This window comes from Oenanthe melanoleuca, chromosome 7 (genome assembly GCF_029582105.1).
Source record: "Oenanthe melanoleuca isolate GR-GAL-2019-014 chromosome 7, OMel1.0, whole genome shotgun sequence".
In the NCBI taxonomy this organism is placed as follows: Eukaryota; Metazoa; Chordata; class Aves; order Passeriformes; family Muscicapidae; genus Oenanthe; species Oenanthe melanoleuca.
In genome coordinates, this window is record NC_079341.1 from 33320930 (window position 1) to 33345929 (window position 25000).

General features: G+C 39.4%; 1 protein-coding gene across 2 annotated transcripts in view; it reads left to right on the forward strand.

Moving 5' to 3' along the window:
* ARHGAP15 (Rho GTPase activating protein 15) overlaps window positions 1-25000 on the forward strand; it is a 320905-nt gene that overhangs the window by 261213 nt on the left and 34692 nt on the right. The window lies entirely within an intron of this gene.

The window sequence follows — 25000 nt, forward strand, 5'->3', positions numbered from 1 at the left end:
TTTATAGGTATTTAACTGGAGAGAAGGAAAAAAAAAATTTAATTATTGTTCTATAAATTTTGTCTCTGCAATTTGACTGTAGTGCCTAAAATGGTTTAGGAAAGGAATTAAAATGTGTATGTATTCAAAATATGCTAGGCTGATAATCCATAGATCCCCAAACACAAGAGAGAGACTAATAATTGTGAATCATGTTAGAAGGGGCTGTCTTTATGTTAATCAGAATGAAATGCGTGTGTTTTGTTCCACAAGGTTGCAGACTCTTGCCTTGCAGTGATCACAAAAAGAATGCAAAAATATTCATGTTCTCATTTTCATATCTACCTTTGCTTGATTATTATTTTTTTGTTTAAAGTTGGCAGGCAGCAAAAGTATTTTCAAAGTCCCAGGCATTTATTCCGTTCCACGTCTTTGTGGTTTATGTGCTGCAAACCCTCCCTGTATTTAATATATGCAGGTGCATTTTGTAAAACTGTGTTGGCTTGGAAAAACTTGACAAAAAAAACCCAGTGATTTGGGGGCTTGCTCCCATTGGAAAGGGAGGGGAGGGAGAGGGATTGCTTAAAGGGAAAAATCCGAGCAGGAGATTAATTAAAGATCCAATAGAGAAAATCTCTAGGAAAGAAACAAACCCGACAAAGTACTCAAAGGTCTGATTTCTGAGTGATGGGCACACACATTTGCCATTGCTGTTAATGAGAGCTGGGTGTGCACATGCGCAGCTGTCGGGGAATAAGAAACCCTTAATGTACAGCTCACTTTGATTTTATATTCATAAGAGTCTTTAGTTCAACTAAAGCTTTTCAAGACCCAGCATCAGATATAATGAGGTTAAATACATCTCACAAGATCCTTCCCTGCTCAGTTATTTGGAGGTGCAGTGCAGTTAAATTACCTGAAATTTACTCCTGGCAGCTCACTTTCTTCTCCTTCCAAAGGAAATCAGGTGGGGAACATCATCTCTCAAGTTTAAGTTCCTGTTGCACAGCGTCTGCAGTGCTAAGAGGAAAAAACAATAAAGAATTTCTTATTGTTCAACTTCTGTGATGCCCTGGGATAAGATGCTCATTTGAAGAACAGCACCTGAACATGCCCTCCAGGTGGTTTTTTTATCCATCTGCTCTGCCCTCTTGGAAAGGAGGAGATGAGGTGTCTGCACATGGGGCACAGCCTGGCAGGTCATCCACACCTCCTATGCAGCTAATTCTGCAATGCAATATTTAATACTGAGGAAGAACTTCTTTACATCAAGGGCAGCAGAGCACTGGAACAGGTGCCCAAGGAGTTCATGGCATTTCCCTGTCTGGAAACTTCTGTGTCACCTGCTCCAGGTGACTCTGCCTTGGTAGAAGGTGATGGACTGGAGGATCTCCAGACATCCTTTCCAAACCCATCTATCCTGTAATTCTGTCGTCTATCTCCTGTCTTCTGCCATTATAATTCACTATCATACTGCTCTTCTGGGGCTAAACATGTTCATCCTTCTTCTTACCTCTTTTTTTTTTTTTTTTAATTGTCCATTAGGGCATGTTTTGGCTGTGCAAACACTGTTGTACTCTGAAGAAAGATATTAGGACACCATGATCTCACTCTTGCTCTTTTCTGCCCTCATCCTCTCTGCTAGTGTCCAAGTCAGGGTGATTTGACATCTTTTGGTGGCCCAGGGGGGATGTTTTTGATAGTAAAAGTACCAGGTAACTGGTAGTAGACTTGTGAATTAAGTTTGAAAGCATGTCGGTAAGAGACTGTCTACTAAAGCATTAATATTCATGAGTGAGAAATTAATGTCCCTTTCTGCTATTTGAACTATTATTAATTCTTATTATGATTTTGAGAGCCGTTATACACATTGATAGGCTAATGAACAGTCATTTATAGAGGGATTTTAAGACAGTTTATTCCAAGGAAGGAAATGCTAGCACTCTAAGATGTGCTTTGCACTATTTCAAACCCCTAATTCTTGTTGCTTGCTTTACTGCTCATCAGGGTGATTTCTACCTAATCCAACTGTCTAAAGTAAGCTACGATTCCCAATCAATCTTCTCTTTATTTGGCCTTTACTGCCATAGGATCTACAAATCTGTATTCTTACCAACTCTACTTAAAAAACGTCTATAAACAACAATTAGGTGTTTTCAGTGTTTTTGGAGCTCTTCTGTATGTTAATAGTCCTGAGGCAAAGTAAAAAATGTCTTCAGTATCATTTCCATTGCAGATGATTCTTTGGCTACTTGTGCTAATTAATTTGCCTGGTCAGTACTGAGCTGCTAGAAAATTTCCTCTCTTCTTCAGTTTGTTGTGAAAAAGAGACTGTAGTATCTGTTCTTGAAAAAATTAGAATTATTAGCATGCAGTGATGGCTGTGCACTACAGTTAGTATAATGCCAGAAAGAAAACAACTTGATTCCCAGATTGCCATGCTGATTATATCCCTGATCCCAGCACTGAAGACTCCTTAGTCAGAGCCTTGCACTGGTTAAGCAAGATTAAGGGATCTAAAAACCTGCGTGTAGTAGGCAGTGACAATTTCCCAATTACATTTATTGGGACTTAGGTCCTTTAGCTGGAGGTTTCAGGAGGAATTAGAACCCAAGAGATGCAGTGGACTCTTTATTCTGATAACATTTTAAAGACTATATGGACAAAACTCCATAGTGAGCTTAGTATCAATTTTCCTGGATGCTGCTGCCATTTTAATTGTGTGCATAGGAACAAAACTTTACAGTACTGTGTATTATGCAAAGCACTTGCTCTCCACCTTCAATTTCCCCTATAAATAACTTTAGACATAGCCATACTGTTAGAAGAATTTAGATCTGACCAGAATATTAGAAGGTAATTCAGAGTGTTACAGAATCTCGGAATTCTGCTTGCCAGGTTGAAGTTGGATAATAACTGTCCATACAGCTTATATCAGAGAACTTATCAATGATAAATGGAAGGCCACAAGACCTCTGGCCCAATACTAATTTTGTTTCCTAGGATTTGGAAAGTGGGTGTTTTGTTTTTTTTTTTTTTTTTTTGTCCAGCGACTATGTCTGGTATTTCTGGCAAGTCATTTTGTGTTATTTTGGATGAAATATGCACTTCTAAAGTGTGCCCAAATGCTGCTGTGAAGTCAGGTTCAGCCACACTTAAATTACTCAGTACCACAAATAGTTCTATTGATTTTCTGGAAGACCAACAGATGTAGTTCAACAGATTGCAAGTAAAATTGTGCTTCATGTGAGTAAGGTGGTAGAAGTGCCAATAACTGAAACACTTAATCACCTTATTTACAGAATTCAGCCTTTATAGCCATACAAACTTCTGCCAGGACTTCAGCCACTGAAATCTACCCCTAAAATCTGTTTAGAAATGTTAACAGGTAAATATGATAGCTGATTCTAAATCTTCATTTTGATTGAGCTACTTTTCTTGAAATGTCTCAGGGAAAGGCACGGAGTAAAAGAAATTTCTACTACAGTCTCTGTGCCGTGAGGGCTGATATCCCCAGCACAGGAAATACTTAAATATCCACTAGTCCTTCCAGATCTTTTCAGCTGGATCAAGCTGTATAGACTGTGCATCTGTACAGACAGTGCATCTGTCCAACTGCACTTACGAAAAAACCTCACTGATATTCCACAAAGGAAAATTCCACCCAGTTCCCAAAGCTGCAACATCTGTCTCTGGTTTGGGAGGCTTGGGTTCAGGTCTTTGATTTTCTCTGCAACAGGTTGGAAAGATTACTACATTGGAAAGATTTTTTCAATGAGGTCTAGTGATTATGCCTTCATTTCAGTTCCTTATCTCTAATATGAATTTAATAGGTGCCACATAAGCATTGTAGATAAATAGGAGATTTATTGTTTAAAATGCAAGAGGCAGATGTGTGTGTATTTATATATGTATGTACTCTAAATAGAAATCCTTCTGTCAGAACTATGATTCTCCTGCAGACAGTTTTCTGAATGAACGTATCAGTTACTGCAGTGGGTTTCCACTTGAGACAGATGAACGGAGAAATGAGATTAATTAAAAAAAAAAACAGTGTTGAAAATCTGACTTGCAGGTTTTCAAGAAGAATCCTTAGCCTGATATGTCTCAGGTCTCTGTGTGGGGAATAGAAAATGTGGAGTCCACACCCACCACCAGAGCTCTGGAGAAAGGACATATTCCTGAAGGGAGACTACAAGAAAGACAGAGAGAGACTTTTTACAAGAAACTTTTTACAGGACAGTGGGGAATGGATCCATACTGAGAGTAGGTTTATCTTAGATATTAAAGACAAATCCTTCCCTGTGAGGGTGAGGCCCTGGCACAAGTTGCCAGAAAAGTTCTGGATGACCCTGGATCCCTGGAAGTGTCCAAGGCCAGGTTGGACAGGGCTTGGAGCAACCTGGGATAGTGGAAAGTCCCTGCCCATGGCAAGGTGTGGAACAAGGTGATCTTTAAGGTCCCTTCCAATCCAAATCACTCTGGGATTCTATGGTTTGTAGGGCACCAGATCCAGTCATCATATGTGGCTTCAGTCTGGCAATCTCCCCAAGGATCAGGCTCCCCAGACACTCAGACAAAGCAATCCCAATCCCTGGAGCTCAGGATTTTCAGCCCTAAAGGAAAGGAAGCATTTATTCTCATGGGGAAAAGCAGAGCCATAGGTATCTAAAAATCCTCCAAGGTCACAGTTGTAGTACCTAATTAGCCTATGCACCTTCAGGGATAGATGGCAGCTGAATAAAGCTTTTCAAAATTTAAGTGCCTAGACACCACCTAAGGTCCACATTAGATACTCATTTAATTTTTGTTTTTTTCAAGATCTGGATATTTTTTTTTCTTTGATTGCTCTGATAGACCATTAACACTTTTTTCAAATGATTTCACACATATCCTTTCGATATATCAATTAAGGTCTCCTGGTGCATGCTAAGCAGAATTCTCAATGTCATTCCTATCAATCCTACAATGTTATGTGTTACCCTACTCTACGGAAACTGAAGATGGTTATTTAGCATCTTACACATGATAGAGTTTTGTAACTTTTTTGCTTAGCAGAAGTTGTTAGATAAAATATTTTTACAGTTTTGTTGGTCTGTGACACTGGTCTTTACTGGTCTGGTCTGACAAAATCTATGATGGCAACAAAGCAAAGCAATACATTCTTCATCCATGGGGATCATAGAGTTGTTTTAACTCTCAAAATCTACCAGTGCTATCAGTAGTTGTCAGTCCTCTCCACGCTGGTCAGTTGTCTCCATCTCCAGCATTTCTGGCATCAGTAAAAAGGTTTTCTCTGAGTTTTGGCTCTTGTTCTGCTTCACTAAGAGCCCCCAAGAACCCAGTGCCTGTGTGGCTCGAGACAGCATTTTGCAGAAACTCACATCTATCTGGGCAATGATCACTTTTCGGTCTTCAGCAGATCAGAGCAATTTTTGCACTGAATAATGTAACTTTTGAGGAGTTTGCACAGAAGCTGTCTGCACCAAAATCAGGCAAAAATGTAAAAAAAACAAAAACAAAACCTGTGTCAAGAGGCAATAATCAAGTCATCAATACATAATCATGACCAAAGAACTGAGCTGCATTGAAAATATAATGTAGGAAGGACCTGCTCTGAACTACTATGCAGTGTTATGAAAATAGTAGCTGGGAAACAGAAAGGAAGTAAATACATTCATTTATTCTGACAGTCATAACATCCTTGTATCATCTTGGTGGAAAGTTACAAAAGATGTCTAAAGAGATTTTCAAAAGACATCTAAAGAAACCTCACTCGAGGCTCACAAAGAACAAGGCTCAAGGCCAACTCGTCTTGGAAAGACAAGTCAGCATATTGCACTGTAAGAAATCCATGACAGTCTCTTAACATCATCACGTAATAGGTTCCTGAGAAACCAAATCTTATCAGTCTCTGGCATTATGCAAATTTCTGTCATAATCTCAATCTGTGGGCTTCGAGTCCTAATCAAACTGCCTTCAGATTCACAGTTGGCGAGCCTCCTATTGAAATCGTTTCTCTATCCTCCATTTACTTGTCCAAGGAAGTTTTGGGGCTTGGCATGGCATCAGAAAGCCTCAATTTCATGTGAACATGGTGATTTATAAACAAATCCAAGGTCACCACAATATATTTCACATGATACATCATAATTAATACACTTTCTTGGCCAAATTTAAATATCAGAAGACAGTAGAGATCCATAAACTAATGTGAACAGAAAAAAAAAGCAACTGTAGAAACAAGAAATAATCAAAATTAAGGTGCATGTTTTTTAAAATTTTCTTTAAAAAAATGAGTGATTTTATGAGTAGAATAATCTCAGGGAGACCCAACTACATGTGGGAATATGTGTGTGGTATATCCATTCTCCCAAACAGAATCGCACTAAAAAGTAATGCAGCTCATTCAAGAGTGTGGTACTTTCAGTGGTATTTGAGTAGTATTATATCCATTTTTGAAAAATCCTTGAAATTTCATCTGGAAAGTTGTGCAGATATCTGATTCAAGAATCATTAACTGATATTGGCAGAGAAAGAAAAAGCCCTCAAATTTTAGAAGAGATGTTAAGATGATGCAGGAGACAGACTACAAGAGAGTATTTCTAATTTATGGGTATTAACAAAATACAGATTAAAAGTGTATATGACCATCCTGAGTGATACAAACAAGTAAAAGAAAGTATTAATTAAAAAAATTTAAATATATTTAAGCTGTAACATTCCCAGCATTTTAGGTATCATATTCTAAGACAGTCTCCACTTAAATTCAAGCCAATAATAAGGAATATCTCCACTGAAGGTCTAAATGGAGGCTGTTTTATTTGCAATAGCAGCAAACTGGTAACCAAAGAGGTTCACTCCAGGCTTTTGTTCCCAGGAGGTGTCAAGGAACAATATGTCCTGGTAACCTCCTAGTTCTTTCTCAATGACCTTTTCTTCACAGTTGCAAACTGTTTCTGCTCAACAGCATTTTTAAATAGATCTTTTCAGGTCTGGAGCAACTTATTTAGGGGAAAAAAAAGAAGAAAAATTGGAGGTCGTGTCTTTGAATAGATTTTTTTCTTTTGAGGTGTAAAGTAGTCCAACTTAAGAAATTAAGAAATGTTAAGAAATAAAGGGAAGAAATTAATAGCTAAGACATTTCGTCTTTTTTTTTTTTTTTTTTTTTTTTTTTTTTTTTTTTTTAAATTGGAAAGTTTCGATTAAGCTATTGAAAGAGAAATGAAAACAGAATCTACACATAAAAATTTACCTCCTCTGCAGGGCTTTTCCCTGTGAAGGATACTCAGGTAACACCTGTCCATAGGCAGCCTGATTCTAGATTGATTTTGGGTTTTATTTTTCTAAAAATGAGCCTCTGTGTTTAAAACAAGACAAGTTGTGGTATTTACTTTTTTTTTTTTTTCTTTGGATAACACACAATTCTTCTAAAAAAGAACACTTCATAAAACTCTTAAATGTGCACTGAAGCAACATTTTAACAGGATTTTTCCTCTTTGTAAACTTTATCTAACAGTGTTCTGGTGATCCCATCAAATGAAAAAATATTTAAATTATATTTCATAAATAAAATTTCACTTCTGAGAAAAACAGGGCATCCTGTGGAACCTTACTTGAAGGGCTATAGTGATGAAAATTTCCCTAGTATTACAGGGACAGAAAAACAGTTTAATTTGCTCTTATAAATATGGTGGAGGCTTTCCAATTATCATCAAAGGAAATGAGAAAGTTTTAAAAGAATCTGTACTTGGATTTTTCTGTCATGCAAAAGTTTGCGTAGGAGGGACATGTTCTCCCCCAGCTTTGCCTTTTTTGTTATTACAGTTATAATTTTTTTAGCATAGCAGGAATTTTATTGCGGATGCCTGGCCTGTCTCTTAACTCATGCTAATTATATTCATAATTAAATGTTAAACAAGAATTGACTAGGCCAACTGGCTTGCACAGGTGTTTGTGATATGAATGGTTTAATGCTCCCACAATAAATTATTGGACACAAATCTGCAGTAATCTACATAGAGAGAACCCTTTTTAAAGAACTTTGATGTACATGGTGGGTCCAGCACCAGGGTTTGAGGCCAGGGCTTGCAAGAAGCAGGTGAAAAAGAGTTTTTTGTCTAAACTCTGACTTGTTTTTGATTGCATGAGCACTGACATGGTTAAAAGTTTGGGGTTTTTTTTTTCTGGATTCTTAACCTGCCATGGGATGCAGGTTCTCAGAGCATTAACATCCATGGGAAAGTGGATGCTTGGAGGAGATATCATCTGCCTCACTTCAGCTTGCACAGCAGTAGTTTATATTTGTGACTAATGACCAGATTAATCACAGAGGCTCCAGAAACTCTCTGTTAGCTTTACACCAATTGCTGGTTCTCAAGGGATGGAATCAAATACTTGCAAATGGAGAAAGACTGGGGTTTCAGTTTGTTCCTCTTCCACTTAATTTTGGGGCATGGAAAATAGTCTATTAGTCTAATTTAAATTTCATCTCTGGTTAAGAGACGCTTTTTGTAGGGACAAAGAACTGGCATAGCTGCCCAGGGTGGTGATGGAGTCCCCATCCCTGGAGGGATTTAAAATTGGTGTAGATGTGGCACTTGGGGACATGGGTTAGTGCTGGGCTTTGCAGTGCTGGGGAAATGGTTGGGCTTGATGATCTTAAAGGTCTTTTCCACCTAAATGACCCTGTGATTCTATGAAAGAAAGGGCAGAAGGAAGAATAAAGCCAGTTTGAGAGTGTCTGGGTTAACACAAGGGAAACCTATGGAGAAAATCAAGGAGGAGAGAGGGGTGAAACTGAGAAATCTGAGCAACAAACTGGGCAGGAAAGGGTTGGGGAAAAGAGAGAGGAGGAGCTCTTTAGTGACTGTGACAAGATCCCTGTAACCTGGAGTGTTTGGGGGAGGCAGGGGGAGAGGAACTTCTCCTGAGGGTTATCTGGAGCTCTTGACAAAGTGAGAATTGGCACTCCGGGTTCGAGGGGAAAAACGTTTCATCAGGCTTGTGAGTGAAGCTTCCACTTGGGAAAAGTAATAACAGGAGGAGGAGCAGCCTATAATGCCCCAGTTACACAATTTCAGAGGTGCAAAAATGGAAGAAGTGAGGCGGGGAAAGTGGGAATAGAAGACCAGGAAGGGAGGGAGAAGGAGAATCTCCAAGAACAAGAGAAAGGGATGCTGGAAGTCATCACCCACTGTGCTGTGCTGTCTCCCTCCCTGCTTACACCTTCCTACTATCCAGAAGTTTCCACCTTCCCAAATAAGAGTAGCACCACACCTCTGTGTGGTGGCACATTGGATCTGGAGCAGCAAGGATTAGCATGGTAATGTCTAAGTGAAAAAAAAGTAAACTGAGTTGTTCTCTGGTCCTCATCATGTAGGGATTTGAGGACCTGGTACACTGTTTGAACACCTAGACTACTGCAGCTGTGGTATTCAGAATAGGTTCTAACTTTATGGAGTATTTCTATGCATTCTAAGTGTTTCAAGCAACTGAGTCAGGGGAAAGTGCATAAACTTAACCTTCACACTTAGGACTATGAAAAATCTTTGGGTGAGAACCTGGTAGATGAAAAATTAAGTCATATTTTTTTCTGTATATTTATCACTGAGCAATAATAAATCAGAAAGGAGTTACAGCAGCTCATTTGCTCTGGAAATTGTTTGGCATGGAGGAAGACAGGAGAAATTAAGAGTTTTAAAAATTCCACAAAGTAGGCAGGTGCAGAATCAAGTCACTAATGGTCACAAAAGCGGCCTCAGAGTTTGCCACAATAGCAGAAATACACAAAAGGACATAAAAATTACATCAATGCAACAAGAATAGTAATAGCATCACTATTCACAGAATGCTCACAGAATGTCAGAAAAAAAGTTAAAACACAAAATCAAGTCAGGCCCAGATTTGCCAGCCTGGAAGTCCAAGCTCCCCTTCCCTGGAAGCATCACCCCATGGCATTGCTTTAAACACAGGCCTGGCTGCCCAGTTTCCCTGTTTTGAATTTCCCTCTTCCCCACAGGAAATGCAATTAAAAACTGAAATACTTTGGGAAAGTACTGGTGTCTCAATGTGAGGGTAGGCTGGTGTTCTTACCAAAGCTGGGCCAGAGTTCAAAGTTAATAGGATTTATAATGTCTCTTGAGGGACACAAATTGTGAAAAAGTAGTGCTGGAAAACTGGGTAATGTGGCTGCAGAAAAGCATCCTCAGCAGCTGTACTGCACCAGCTGGAGAATAACAGCTAAAAGGGAAGTCAAGGAAAGTAAGGAATGGTGTGGGAATGGGAACAGAGTGGTGCTGCACATCCTCCTCCTACATGGGTGTCACTGAGTGTGCAGCCCTGAGGCCACAGGAGCTCATCAGACATGACTTCTGCTTTCAGGGATGTTTCTTTGGATGCAGGAATATTCACTCAATCCTGCTTTCTGCTGATAGTACAGGTATGGAATTTGAATTGCCCACAGTTTTAAAATAAAATGCAGTTTGTCTTGATTCCTGCAGAATCAAACTGCTCTCTTTGACTCCCTTCTACCTAAAATTCATGACCCTGTTAACCCTTGTGGCTGCTGGTACATTTTGACCCCAGCACTGATGCTTTCATTGCCTGGGAAGATAGTACATCACACAGATAATTGTTTTGAGATCAGGAGCACCATCTCACTCACCAGCAGTTCATGGCCTGACTCAGTCACTGTTAAACACTTTTGAGTGATAGTGATAACACTGGGAACAAAAAACCTTCAATCCAGCTGGTCAGAAATCAGACTGTGTGTTGTTCCCTCATACCAAACAGAAGAACTGGAGCAACCAGAAAGGGCTTGCCAAGGTTTTAGAACCCCAAAATGTGACTGTGAGCTGCAGAGCTGTGGAAGCTCATGCAAAACACCTGGTGTTTGTAGCTCTTTATCAGGAGAGCCCCGGGAGCAAGGGAAATATTTTGCAGGCTGGCACTTACTACTGTGTCTTGTAAAGGGAAAGAACTGCACACACAGAGGAGTGAGGTGGCCAGGACTAAACCCCAATGTGATTTGCAGTTTATCTTCTCCCAAAACTCCTGCAGGTCCCATTGAAAGAAGAGGGATAGGGAGGAAATTGGCCTGATGCATCCACAGGGTGCCTAGACACAAGGAGGGCAAATTAAGTGAGTGCACAAGCTGCAACTTCTTCCTTTTTCTCCTCTTCCTTTTTCATTTTCTTTTTGTTTTTTTTTTTTCTTCTTTTTGTTTCCATTTTCTTCTTTCTCTTTTTCTGGTCCCTTGTATTTTCTGTTCCTCTGGGGTTTGTTTTTTTTTTTTTTTTTTCTTTTTTTCATCTCTGTCTCTTCCTCCCTTTCCATTTTCCCTTCCCTTCCCTTCCCTTCCCTTCCCTTCCCTTCCCTTCCCTTCCCTTCCCTTCCCTTCCCTTCCCTTCCCTTCCCTTCCCTTCCCTTCCCTTCCCTTCCCTTCCCCTCCCTTCCCTCCTACTTTTCTCTTTTCATCCTTATCCACTTCCTTTTTATTTTCTTTTCTCTTTTCCTTTTTCCCTCTCCTTCTTCTGTTTTCCCTTTTCAAGTTTCCTTTTTTTTTCTTTTTTTTTCTTTTTTTTCTCTTTTTTTTTTTTTTTTTTAATTTTTTTTCATTTTCTTGTTTGAATTTCCCTTTCAAACAAGACCAAACTGGGAGAAGCAGGAAGCCTGGCAGGCAGGTTTGTACACACTTCTGCAGCTCCAGCTCTGGGCTATCAAGTGCCACTTCTAGAACATCCTTTCCCTGGCTCATGTTCCATTTGCATCTGGATGTTCACATGCAGCCAGGACTAACCTACACTCCCTGCAGCTGAGGTTGCTGCTTGGTTTTCTTTATACCACAGATCAGGGCACCTGATGAGGCCACATTCTTGCTGAAAGCTTAAGTGTATAATTTTTTTTTTTCCAAAAAAAAATTAGCCCACTGTGGAGAGAGAAATCCTCCACAGAGAAATAATAAACCGTGATGAGAGTAACCACTTCAGGAGATGTTAGGATTTGATCCAGGATCTGTGTTTTAGATTTGAAGCAGTAGTTGTCCTTTAGTTCAGATGGTATTTGTGAATAGCTGCCTCAAAAAAATAAAAAGGGGTCTTTTGGCACATTCTTTAGGCTGATGACAGGCAAAATGAAGTAGATTCTGTCTCAGAAATCTCCAAAAATAATCTTAGGTTTGACATAACACACCATGTCATGAAGTGATATAAGCCACATAAGCACAAAGCAGGCTTTAAATTTAAAGAAGAATAATCCTATTTTCAGATAGGATACTTTCCATCAATTTGGATAACAAATATCTGATGCAGAATATGGCCATGCTAATGTTGAGATCCCTTCAGACCTGCAGCTCCTGCTAGTAGGTGGTTGTGGCAGCCTGCTTGCTACCTGTGCTCTCTGAAAGTTGCTCAGACCACCCCCACACTCACATTCATTAAAGATTTCTATCTGGAAATGAGGATCTTCACCTTTTTTTTAATATCTTTAACCCCTCAGCACCTGTGATCCAGAGTTCCCAGTGCTAAAGTGATGCAAAATGCATTAATGCTTAGCACTGGGAAATCCCAACTCCTGGTGCCAAGAGGTTCATAAATATAGTAATGAAACCTCTTGACTCAAAAGTGAGCACTATTTAACAGAACAAGCATGAACAGCCTTTAGGAGATTTTGCAGCTGGATTTGTTCCACTGTGTCAGAGCTGAACCTCCATGATAGTAGTTTTAAAAAACTGTTCACGGTTAAAAGAGAGAGTTTAAGGAAGCCAGGCAGCCAAAAATTAAAACTAAATAAATCCATGGAAAGGAAAAGCAAATACACTGCTGCATCCTTACCAGAAAAAGAGGCATCAAGATTCCCCAGTATGAATCCAGTGACAGATGTCAAGGTCTTTGGGAAGTGTCCACTAAGCTTTATTTTGCACATGTTCCTGGGCAACTAAAAATGAGTATTTTTTGTGATAATTTACAGCAAATCAGTATCAATAAATCAGAATCATGTAAGCAGTCATGTTTATTATATCCTTGTTGCTTAATATTCATGATAGTAATTTATTTTTATAGTACAGTTTCACTGTTATCTCCTTTGCTGTAACTTTGAGACAAGCAAGCTGCAGAAGTAGAAGGTCAGGTAACCCTTTGAAGACAGTAAAAGTTCATTCACTTGGAATTCGCCTGCTTTGTTTTTTTGTTGTTTTTTTTTTTTCCTAATGCTTTAGTGGCTCCTTAAAATATTTATACTATCATTCCTAACCTAGCATTATTTATTTAACAAATATCTCTGCAAAATGAGGGTTGCAGAGCAGTGTATGGATACCAACTCTACGAATGAAGAATCCAAAATTTCTAGACCTGCTCAAATGAGAATGGTCATGGAATCTGGTGTCAAGGTCTGTATTTTAACAGAATTCTTTTATTTTAAAAAAATTTAAAACGCACAATTATTTAAGGTTTCCTGACTTTTTCGATGGCAAGGCTTGTTCATCAGGATACAATGATAGAAACAGGAGATTTTATCCATGGAGTTTGGATAAACAACAAACAACTACAATTTCTACCTGCCACTCCTACTGAAACACCTCATTACTGACTGAGGCCTTAGTATCTTCAGATCTGCTCCCTAATAGTGCATTCAGATTTAACTGAGTGGCTCTTTTTTCTTTTTCACATGTAGTTTTTGGTTAAAAAAAATGGATTTCAGCTGTGCCAATTGAGGGACAAGGACCTTCATTGTTCCTTTAGTGCAGACATAAAGAACAGTTAAGTTTAATGAGAAAGCACAAAGGATGATGTATATGTCAAGATGTTCTCTATTTTCTATAAACCAGAAATCAACAGAATTTGTGATCTTCTTTGCATTCTTTTTCAAAACCATTTTTCTGTCCTGCTGATCTGCTTCACTGTTTCACCTCAGACTGAGTTTGTGTAGCAGGAGAATCTTTCAATATGTAAAACTCTTCTTGTTAAAGACAGCCTGTAATTAAGCAATGGCCTCATTGGTATGTCCCCTTGTCTTTCAATTAAGGATGAGCTTTTGATGAAGTTGTATTGGTTACTGCACATAATCAATTGTTTCTCATCCAGGAACATATTTTTCATTAGACAGGAGGTGGAGGCCACACAAAAAAATATTGCTGATCAGATGAATGAAGTCTAAACCTACCTCATCACAAAGATAACATCTAAAAATGCTTCAGGTTTATTTATGGCAAACAAAAAATATGACTAGGCTTCAAGAAATGATGAAGATAAGCAGACATAAAAGGCATTTTTATTCTAAGTGTAAACTATCATTAAATGTATTTAGATTTATACCCTATAATTATTATGATTGTAGCAATTAATCAATCAACTGATTAGCATGTAGGGTCAGCAGGACACAGTGATCTTATCTTGAAGCTTGAATTAATTAATTATTCCTTACTCTACATTATTATTTTCTACTTGTGTATGTTTTCTCAGTGTCCCTATTGAGGAAAATATATCTTTTTTTTTTTCCTGTGATGTATTGAGTCAAGCAGGGGAAGACACTGACGTACATTTACTAATTTGCCATCAGAATTTCAAATTAATTAAAACATTTTTAAAACATTGCATAATTTTTAACTACTTGTTATATTCTAATTAGCAAGGTTCAATTAAATTGTTTTCAACGTAGCAACTTAAGAGCTCTCATCTCTTCAAGTGGAGTCAAATTCAGCGGGTGTATATTGTTGCAATGATATAATTCCATGTTCATTATCCCACAAGCCAGTGAAGTCTCTCTGAGCAGAGCATTTGTTTACTGTCTGTGGCACTGGGAGGATTTTCCAGTTCCACAGGCAATCCTGCTGTCAGGAGTTCTTCCTGACAATTCTACAATTGAATTTGCTTTATGCAAAATTATTTTATGTCCCTGCCCATGGCAGGGGGGTGGAATCTGATGATCTCTAAGGGCTCCTCCAACCCAAACCATTCTAGGATTCCATGAAAGGCATTCCTTCCTCGTGCTGAACATTTCCCCTGTCTCTTTGCAACAGAATTTGCATCACCCACTAGAACCCTTGCTGGCTGCAGAGGAGACACCCTCTTGCACCACTGTGCCCAGTTTTCTCCTGGTTATCAGCCCCAAGTTTGTTTGACATTCCTGGTTCTTAAAAGCTTGGGTTAGGGGGGGTCAAATTTTTTCTTTCTTTTTCTATCTTATGTCTTATTTTCTCTTATTCCATAGTTAGTAGCAAGCCTAGGAAGCCCTGGTGGTGTTGAAGAGACTTAGCATCAGACAGCACCTATTTCAGTGCCTTCTCCCAAAAAACATTCAAATTCTCTGTACTTGTAAAGACACATTTTTATGCTATTAGCACTTACTAACCTGCACTTCGCTTGAGCTGTGATGCACAAGGATAAAATACATTTTATAAGCATTACCCTCTCCTCCTGTGCTGCTCTGTGGCTGTGGAGCAGCCAGCAAGGTGTGGGCTGTTTTAGTTTCCATAACCCCCATGCAGACACAGTGCAGCTCTCTTCTCTGTGTCTGCTTTTCTCCCCTTTTTTTTCAGTCTGTAGCACCCTACAGCAGCGAGTCCATGTCCTGATTAGGCTCCACTATTATCTCTACAATCAAAAATAAAAGAGATGCTAAAAATCCAGCTGCTGGCTCTCTCATTGAGCTCTCAGGAAAGTTCATATCCCAGCCTCTGGTGGTTTTATTTTTCCCATTTTAGTGCAGGAGATAGCAGTAATAGAAGTAGGTTTGGGGGCCTTAAATAGAAAGGGTAGGAGAAGCAGTTATCATCAAGCTTTAGCTTTGAAGTGTAAACTTAGCAAAGACTTCCCTGATGAAGTATACATATGGAACTACAAAATGCCACTTTTTATCCATTTGTTTTCCTGACCATAACCACGTTTTCACACTGTCAGCATTTTCATTAGAAGCTCTTTTTGTCAGAGGTTTATAACGAGAATGTAAAGATTTGCTATGGGCTAAATCTCAATCCAAGAGCAAATGTTTATACCAATTCTGAAAACAATCAGCTTGCCCATTTGTAGTTATGCATGTGTTCATCATCTGTTACTGCTTGTCCAATGCTCTGCAACTTCTGGAAGGAAAAAGAGACATCTGGAGGGGAAAAAAAAGCTATCCTGCAGATAGCACACTGTATGTTCTCCTGAGTTATTGAATAAGGTACCACAGAAATGCAGCTTTTCAGTCAATACAAATATTTTTTGCTTAAGCCTGTCAAATTTACTGTAGGAATATTGTAATGTATGGGTTAGCCTGGTCTCCTTTTGTGCATTACTTACATGGAATTTGTTTTAAAAATTCACTGGGAATTACTCACCTAATGAACTGAGCCACTTTTGTGAAGCCAGGCATGCCAAATTCTTTGAAAATATTTTAGCTTATCTTCTGGATCTGAGGGTTGACAGTGTTTTCCTGTCTGTCACTTCCACTGTGTACCAGTCTTTAAGTCCCACAACATTCTGGGGATGAGTTAAATATAAAAGATAATTTACAGTCCTTCTCTGGCTGTGTTGGTTTGAACAAAAAGGCACATAGATTAGGAATATATATGTAATGACATAACAAAAAAAATTAACACAAAATAAACAGAAAAAATATTTGTGCATGTGAGTGTTACGTGTGCACAACATGACTCAAAATGAAATTTTTCTGGGTAAAATCCAGAAATCATGGAACCATAGAATCACAGGATGGTTTGATTTGGAAAGAACATTAAAAATCTTGTTCCTACCTCTCTGTAATGAGCAAGAACAATTTTCAGTAGAAAAAAGGTGCTAATCTGAAAGTTGCCTCTATTTTTTACACAGAAGATGCCTGAGGTTGTAAAGCACTTCAGGAAGCTTTGTAGTACTTGGTATTTACATACAATGCTCACTGTTACAAGTATTTACTTTATAATAGCATTACAGTCATACTTACAAGTCTGCCCAGTAAACCTCAGGAAAAAAAGATTGCTGCCCTCATTAGTGTTTCTCCATAAACCACAGTAAAAATTAATTGATTCACCCCATCCTAGACACAGATATGTCTCAAAACTTAGCACCAAAGTGGCTGCATTCACTTCTAAAGTATGTTTAAAGCACTTGGAAAAGTGTGTATAGACCATCCTGTAAAGCCATCAGGGAATTTATTTTTTCCTTTAGCAAATAATTCATGAGCAGTTATAACTCGTTGACAAATCATTGTGCAGACAATGAAAGGAGTTTTTTCAGGATGGGTCATGAGCACACATCTGGTATGAATGTTCTCAGAAATATTTCTCCACCCTGCAGTGCACAGCCCTTCTGTTTTTTGGGAGATTTCGAGGGAATAAAAAGGTTCACCTGAATATTTGTGAACATGCAGGCACATCAGTAGATCCACCTAGAAAAGAACAAAAAAAATTAAAAGTCAAAAAATTCTTTCTTTTTTTAGTTTGACTCACCTAGTTGTGCTTTCAACTAGGAATCTTTAAGAAGCTAATTAATTATGAGCTAATTAAACTTTGCAAAGTCATTGTGAGACTGATAGAATTAATATAAATATTTCAGAGCAAGTAAATGGAGGCACATAGAAATTTTTTGTAAATCAGGTACCAAAACAAGCAGTGACAGCAGCAGCCCTCCCTGTCCAATTCCCCCACTCTAAAAACATTTTTGATCTTTCCAAGCTTCACATTTATCTAGTAAGGGTTAAAGCAAGATTTTAAATCCTATACAAAATCTGTGGAAATATGTGTTCTGCATAAATCTGGGCCACAAAATTAATACACTTGTATACATTTTCCCCATCTGCTATATTGCTGACACATCCAGCTTGTAGCCCAGAATGTTTTAGAGAAGAAAGGGCCATCTCTATGTTTAGAGCAAGAGTTCAAGTGGAGTTAGAGACTTAGTGATGCTCTCAGGCTTCTCCACTAAACATAGAAAGCAGCTTGGGGTACTTGGGAAGTTTTCTTCCAAAGTGCCAACCACTGGTTACTGGTGGGGGAGTAAGCAGTGGTATTTTTTTTTTTTTTTTTTTTTTTTTTGGTATGTACATGAGGAATTAAGCAGCATATTTAGTGGACAAAAAAGTTCTCTTTTGTATTCTTTCAGTCTTGTCAGCTATTATAATATTTGTGTGTGCCTGTGAATGTGTATGCATAACACCTATAAATTTTCCATTTAAAAAGGAAAGAAAAAGATCAAAAAGAGTCAGGCAAGGGTAAGGTGATCTCAAACCTCCAAATATCCTGGGAGAGGCAGCTCTTTTTTGGTTTGTGAGCAGACTCCCTCACCCAAGCTGGGTGCCTGTGGTGTGTTCTCCTGTGTTAGGAGGTAAAGGAGGTGTTCCCTTGAAGACTTCATGCTGCAGGAATAGTGCAGGAAGCTTTTTCCAGGGCTCAAGGCTGCCCTGAGCCCTCCATGGCGTGTCAGGAGGAGCTGCAGCCTGGCCAGAGCTCCCCTGGTGCCCCAGCCTGCCTCTGCTCCAGATGCAATCAAAGTCTGTTTTCCAGCAGGTTGGTTATATATCCTTGGGAGGGAGGCTGGCCTTTTTTTCCTCTTTAATTCATTCACCACGCCAGATTTTGAATTTGTGCGTTGTTTTGCCGTAGATGCCCAGTGCAATTTTGAATTTCCTAGGATTTCCTGTTCCAAATTAAAAATATGGGTGTATACTAACCTTTTTTTTATTTTTAATGGCTTTTATTAATACTCTAATGCATGTTTGTGGGTATTGTGGCACGTCCATCTTGTGGGTTTATGGACAAAAAGCTGAGGTCCACAGAGCTGACTCCAAGTCATAAATTCAGAAGGATCAGTGGGATAACTTTAAGTTACCAAAAGTCTCCTCTCAATGTGAGGGTCCACCTGTGGCTTTAAGGTCATCTTTGACTTGCAGAGCCATGTGATTGTCTTATTGTGACTTCTGTAATCTCATATTCTGTTTCAATAATATCAAATTTTCTTTTTGCAGATTAAGTCTGTTTAGTTGCATAGGTAGTCTCATATATTTTCCAACAGCCTGATCTTGAGCTCTATCAGAACTCACCTAGAAACTGGAACTCTTGAAAAAATGACATAGAAGTTGCCTGTATTTTATATATTTTATATATATATGTATGTATAATATATACTTATATATGTAATTCATTATGTATTATGTAATATATATTTTGTTATGATTTTTTGATGCATAGGCAAATAATACCACCATTATAATAGGGTGGGTAGGCAGGGTGGATTACACATCCTATTTTTAAAATGCCCATTTAATTTTCACCTTCAACACATCAGAAATCTCCAAAATTGCCCTGTGAAATTTAATTCCTAGGTCAGGTCCACTTTTCAGTAACTCAGCCATCTCCAGCAATGCTGTCTTCCACCAGACAGAGACCTCAATGTTTGTCTTCTCCACACATTAGGCTTTCCCACATAGAAGCAATGCATCATATGTTTATTTGACTTCTGTGGCTTTTGTTGGTGACTCACACTGGCTGCTTGGTGGTGCTTTTGCAGCCAGCAGGAGAATTATTTTATCATCATGTACAGTAATTCCCATGCCCTATAAAACATTAAAAAAAGTTAAGATTTTTTACTTTATATGCTAGGTAATATATTAATTGCTATTTAATAAGGTCTTCACTCCACAAATTACCTTTTTTTTTTTTTTTTTTTTTTTTTTTGCTTTGGAGCATAAGATATATTTAAGGGAAATAAAGACAAGTAAAGGAGAAAGGGAGATAAGGAGAAAGGGAATTGGGAGGTTCAGAGAGACTTGTGCAAAGACAACCATGATATTTGGGTGCAAATAAGAGATTTGGGTTTTGAGAGTTGCTTGATGGTTGTGTACATGAACCCTTGGTGGATTTTGTGCTTTTGCTAAGCAGCAAAAGCAGGTTTTTTTGAAAGGGTCCCTCTAGGAGAGGACAGTGCCCAACATGTGAAATCTAGGAGATGATTCATTAATGTTCATCACCAGGTTTTCATGTTGAATGAACATACCAAACCTCATTTGCAGCAGAAACCATCCTGGACCAGAGATAACTTATAAGCACACACTCCAAAATGTTCAGAAACCTCCCAGCCACACTGCCAGGGAGCCAGAGAGGTCTCACAGTTTTCTGCTATTGCTGCCCTTCCCCTTGATGTTCATTCATTCATTTCTTCCCATGTGAGCAGATCTCTGGGTCACCAGTCCCCTTGATCAACAGGGACTTTTTGCAGATACACAAGAGATCCATGCTGCTCTTAAACCTCCACTGAATTTTATTTGGAATGGTGGCTGTCATAGAGAAATAGTGGTTTCTCTTTCTTTTTCTCTCTCTGCCATGCCTTAATCTACCTGTAACAAAATGCACTGAATTGCAATGAGAAACTTCTATACGGATATTGGCTGCTGTTATTCCAATTCTGCAGAAATCAGTGGAGGATGCTCCTTTTCCACCTGTTCATACTTTTTTCCACAGCCTAGAGGTCAGCTCAGCTCTGTTCCATGTACTCTTCCCTTTGGTTCAGTTCCTATTTCCAGCTGTCCAACTATGCCCCTTTAAAATGCAAACAGGTAACATGGAGAAAATAATTCCGTTACTAATTCTTTTATCTGCTTTAAAGGGAGGAGAATACAGAGCAGGGCCCTTGTTAGCTCTGTGCAAGACTCTGGGTACACCACCATCAATATTTCATCACTTCATGGTGAATATCTGGGGTGAAACAGGCATTTATAGACTCATTGCATCCTTCCTTGCACCCTTTCTGTCTGTCTCTTCCTCACACTGCTTGCACAGAGGATGCCATGGGAAACATGGGAAGTGGGATTTCACTCCAAGGAGAAGAGCAGAGCGAGCATTTCCAATGAGGACACAGCACATCCTTTGCTGTGCTCCAATTTAAAGCATGCATGGTGCAAAATCAGGTTAGATAAGCATCCAGTGCTATGGCTTTTTCCTTTTTTCTGTTTGTCCTTTACACTTGCAGCTTGTAATTGGAAAGGTGTGAAGATGAGGCACCAAAAATAGAGGGAGAAATCCAGGTGCACAATTTCGTGTGCCATCTCAGAGAAAGAGGGAGCTTAAATTGCAGCCAACTAAGCAATTTAGGTGCACAAAGTTAAAACTAATAGTGAACTATCTGCACACCATTTTTTTTGGCAGAGCCAAGACCCCCTCCATTTGTCCAGAGTCGCAGAGTGTGTGAATGGCTTTGCACGGGAAATGATTCTGAACTTTGTAAATAGCTTTTATTATAGCTCCTCTGTGACACTGCTAGAAAACAGATTAGATCATAGCTCATTTCTCTTTTATTATTCTGACAGTGATTTCATTTGTTCAGAACTTCCATTTTGCCTTTAATATCTCATATGCGGTCACATTTTGGGAGCTTTAGGATGTGCTGGTTCTGCGTGCATGTCTCTCACCTTCGCCAACTCATTACAGAGAAGCATCCTCCCTAAATAACAAATATTAACAAACATGTATGAACTTCAGATGATACAATTCCCAGTTCATTTCCTGGGCTATAACACTGCCAGGGAGGGATCAAATAAAGAGCCTGCCTGATCCCTAAAATAAGGCATGCTAGTGTGGGAAAAGTCCTTTGTTTTATACCTATAAGGGGAAAATATATTAAACCCTGCAAAGACTAGAGCAGAGAGCCCTCAGCTAAAACTGCAAAATTAAGAGTTTGATAACCCAAAACAAGCATCTCAGCCAATCATTCTCTCCTGCAGTACATTCCATTTCTGCCCTTTAAAGTCAACTGATTCAGATGCTCTCAAAATGAATGTGGCTGGCCCCAAATGAGCCCATTTTAAGACTTGTTTGGGGATTTTTACTGACATAAAGTCACTGTCCCGTGGTTCTTTTCCTCCCACCTATGTGATGCTGCCAGAGAGGCCTGACCTGGGATTAGGTCCTTCCCACTGGTGTCCAAACATTACAGCAACCCTTTTGTGCCATCGGTCGTTGGGTTTGCCTGGAACAGCCTTCAGCCTGCTCTGAAGTTATGTTGGGCAAACATCCAGCAGAAAGCTGTTCATTGCAAAAGCTGAAAGGTCATTTTTGCACATATAATATCTTTCTTTCCCAGCCCATGGGCAGTAATTAATGATTTAAGCCTAAAAAAAAACCCAGTGAAAACTGAACACAGTAGAAACAAATAACCAATAACCTGCAACGAAAAATCTCCAACATTGTGCATGTCTAGCAAGGATCGTTGCAGTTAGCTAATTTTTGGAAGTAGTATCATAGCAAAAAAGCCCTATAATTTTATTTTATACATATTCAGCAGTGACATTATGATGCTTTTTTTCCCCATCTTACGTCTGGATCCTTTACCTACAAAAGCCAGCTGAGGGTTTGGTTTTTCTGATTGGTTTTTTTTTAGGTTTTTTTTTGTGCTGTGCCCTTGGATCAGAGAAAGATTTATTTCTGTGACTGCAGATATTTTAAAATATATTTTAAATGTTTGCTATTATTCCCTCCTTCTGCTCTCCACACATGTTAAAATCCGCTCAGAGCAAGGGTCTGCAAAAGGAGCTGGAAAGGCCTCTGTCCTTTTTCTGGGGTTGTTTCCTTTGTGAGCCTGCAAGTACATTGCATTTGTGTGTGTGTGTGTGAGAGAGAGTGTGTGTGTTTGTGTGTGTGTGTGCATGCACAGGCTTAGTCCTCAGGTGGAACTGTGGTTCCTGTGCTTTCGTTCTCGAAGCTGTTATTCTGGAAGGGAATGGAGGCAGCTGTGTTTACAGCTCAAGTCTTGGCATACATTTACCAGAATCTATTATTCATATCGTTCAGTATCAGGGAGAGATCTCAGGCCACCTGTCTATCTGACAAATTCACCCTTTTGTGAGCTTTCTGTTCATAGCAAATTATGTTCACATTGATGAATTGAGTTTTTATGAGCATTGCTAACTAACATTCTCACAGAAGGCCAGGGGCAATAGACTGCAAGTGTTTCTGGTCCACAAGTAAATGTTAAAAAGAAAAAAACTGCCAGCATTTAAAGACAATTTGCCATGGAGGGATAGTTAAAATATTTGGCGAAGCCTTGATATTTATAAATTCAAGAATGTCCATAAATTATTACGGATAGTATACTTATCAGAAATAAAAAATAAAAATAATTCTGCACTGCCCCCTGTGAACGTGGAGGGCTCTTTAGTATTCTGTGTGTTAACAGGTAGACAGTGATCAAAGCTTCTAACAAATCCTTATCAGGGCTTAACACAAGGTGGGAACCATTTAGTTTTGCAGAGGGGATCTTCCTTTGAAAATCATGCAGTGAAATCACTGGGACAGAGTGAAGTGAGCACAAAATGATGATTTACCTGAGCTTTTCAGCATGGCACTGGTTTCCATGCAAGGAGCCACCAGTCATGGGAGCAGCTGTACCCTATAGATTGAAAGATCTGCAGCTGTAGATCAAAATATTTCCATAACAAGAGATTGTTGTTAGGATGTGCTGAGACAACACTGCCTGTGAACACTTAAATTCCTCATGCCCCTTACCCTACCGATAATGCCAGGGATGGAGTGTGACCCGCCTCTGAGAGCAAAAGGGGGTGAGGTGGGCTGCAAGCCTGCAGATACAATCTCCAAATAAATAAACACTCAGCTGCATCAGGTAAATCTATTTGCTGAACTCTGATGCATCTAATGTGCCATTTAATATGCCTTGGAGCACCTGAGACTCTGCACAAAGTGTCCCAGAAGCTCCTCACGTCTTGGCACGGTTGGAGGATAACGTGGATACATCAGGGTAACTCCCTGCCGTGGTGAGCTGCCAGCATCTAAGTGTCTGAATCCCACCACAACTGCCATAAGGATGCTCTTAGGAGCCCACAGGAAAAAAAAAAAAAAAAATTAAAAAAAAAAAAAAAAAAAAGGGGAAGGCAGTGAGTGACATTTCAGCAAGAGACCTGGCACTAATAGCCGCATCACGAAATCAAATTTCCAAAGGGGAAAAACAAAGCTAAAAAGCAAAGAAAAAAAGGAAAAAAAAAAAAAAACCTCCAGTTTCAAAGGAAAAATAATGTTTAAGAGTCCCTCCTTCAGGCACAGAGAAAAGACAGGTTGGAGGCGAGGAGCCACCTGTCCGAGAGCACTGGAGCACGTTGGCCCCATCCCGGCGGGATGCGGCGAAGGCTTCGCACCCGCCGGGGCTGCCTCGCTGCGCTCCCCGCGCTGAGCAGCCCTGCCTGTTGTTTTGAGAGGTGCGAACGGAGCGGCTGCCCCTCGCGAGCTATCTCTGCCGCTTCCAAATCTGTACCGCCGGGGAAACAGGTTGCGCAGCGTGGCCTGCTGATCCGCGCCTGCCTGGCCAGTAGCGTGGACAGAAGGAGCGCTGCTGTCGCCGTCTTCCCCGAGCTTTCGAGACCAGGCAGAGGGTGATAAATGCGGTGGGTTGCCTTTCAGTGTATCAGTCAAACCGCCAGTTTGGGAGACCTTTCCCGTTAGGAGCCTTTGGATTTTAATTTCACATGTGCCAATCAGGTTGTCAAGCTCTTGGGTAGACCCCACCACCATTTTGTCAACTGGAAGTGTGGAGTGAGTTTAAGGAGCTGAAATAGCTGAGATTCTGTTCCAGCTGGCCATTCCTTAATGGGAGAACATTGTTCTGCCTTCCTTGTTTTAACCCGTGCGTGTGCCTAGGTATCTTCGTCGGTGTCAAACAAATTTGTAGGACTGGTGATTAGTTGCCCAAAGAGCATAATATATGCATTATTAATTATAGAAGGTAAGTTTGGCTAATTGTCATTTCTATACAGTAGCACTGCACGACGATACATTTTAACAATCTATAAATAATTGATAATTTTTTTTCTTTCATCTTCCTCCCTAGTTTGCATAAAACTAATGACTTGGTAAATGTTACTCACTTCAAAATATTCCACTGCTCCTATGAAAATTAAACCAACACTGTAACCTTAGCAAATAAGGAGATTTTTCATCTTATTGTAGGTTAAAAAAAAAAAAAATTAACAGGAAATATAGTTCTTCCTCCTACCAAAAATCTGACTCTGTGAGAACCAAGAAAAAAAATAATGCATAATATTAAAA